A 1,753-nucleotide genomic window follows, 5' to 3' on the forward strand; every position below is an offset into this window, starting at 1 on the left:
CCCGAAACGTCAGCTTTCCTGCTCCTCGATGCTGCTTGGCCTGCTGTGTTCATCCAGCTCTACACCTTGTTATCTTAAATTAATTAGGTTGGTTTCATTTCAGAACAGAAGATTAAAATATTAGTTCAGAAGAATCCAGAGTTTAGTTCAGAATGTAGCATAGTTCCTCCTAATCTGTGTTTTCCATGTTTAGTTGAGGGAAACCACTGATCTTCGCACAAGCAGTTTCTAGTCTGTAAAGTGTCCAAGCTAGAAGAGTTTGGATAGAAATCTTTGAGTTGTTAGAATTGTAAAATTGTGGCCCATCCAAATTGTAAAATGTTCATGCCATCAGCCTCAGAAAGTAATTGTAAAATTACCCTTACAATTATAGAGAAAAACTGAGGGGTTGTGGTGGCATAGTGGTGATGTCATTAGGCATTTAGTCCAGAACCCTCGACTTTAATATACTGGGGATATAGCAGATGGTAAAATTTAAATTCAGTAAAAATATGTATATAAAAGTTAGCCTAATAGTGAGCATTATCGATTGTCATAAAAACCCATTTGGTTCACTGAAAAGACCTTTAGAGAAGTAAACTCTGCCATTATTGCCCAATCTGCCCTACTTGTTATTCTATGCCCACAGCAATATGGTTGACTCTTAATTTCTTAATTTAGGAATGGGTAAGAAATATTGGCATAGTCATTGATGCCTATCTCCCATGAACAAATACAAAATGTAAGGAAAGATTTAAAAATTTGAGGTAGGTGTGATATTTCCATGGAATTAAGTTTTATAATGGATCATGTAGGTAAACAGTTTGAACCTTTATTATGGTGTATGTATCAAGATCTTTCTATCTGTCATTCATGCATAAATAGCTCTTGTTCGATATTTTTCTGCTGTTGTGTAATAAACTTATGTTCTATTGTTACAGAACATCTGCAGCTCACGTTTCTATGACTAATCACCATTTTAACCAACTACAAAATCTAAATATATGATCTTTCAAGCCATGATTTATTTTTGGGATCTGACTTTTCTAGTAGTACCTTCAACTGGGGTCATAAAAATAGATCACTGTTAAAATAGAAACTAATCAGTAAATGGCAATGCAAGAGAGTAATTTAGAAGGCTGTGTGAAGATTGAGGAGGGAGTTCATTCAGATTAGACTCTGTGGAACTGTCTATTAAAATATTAATTTCGATTGTTCCAACAAATTATGGCTTGAGAAGAACTTTATGAATAAACTTATTAAAAGGCATTTCAAGAAAGTATTGAAATTGCCTGTTGCTGAAATTGTTAATTTGATACCTCATAAAAGCAATGTAGGATATGATACAGTTTTGAGATGTCAAACATTAATGATTGTTATATATTTTAATAATTTACCATTTCCAAAATAATTATGAAAATATAATAAGCTCCTAAAAGTTTCCTATTTGCATATTTCTTTGGGAACATGTGTTTAGGAAAATCTATCCTGATGACACCAGCTGAAAGAGCTAACAATGGTGCTGACACAATGACTGAATAGCCTTGCTCTTGCTGTGTGCTATTGGATTTGATGATTGTAGGGTACTGTAGTTTGAAAGAAAAAATGTACCTTAGTGACTCGGCATTCTTCCTTTCAATTTGTAACTTTGCCAATGTATATAATGTAATAAAAAGGAATGGCATATAAATCTTGTACTTTAAATCTATGCAGTGTAATTTTAAATAAATACAATCAGGTTTTCTTTGAAAATTTCTCGTCAGCTCGTAATACC

This window comes from Rhincodon typus, chromosome 11 (genome assembly GCF_021869965.1).
Source record: "Rhincodon typus isolate 14 chromosome 11, sRhiTyp1.1, whole genome shotgun sequence".
Taxonomy (NCBI): domain Eukaryota; kingdom Metazoa; phylum Chordata; class Chondrichthyes; order Orectolobiformes; family Rhincodontidae; genus Rhincodon; species Rhincodon typus.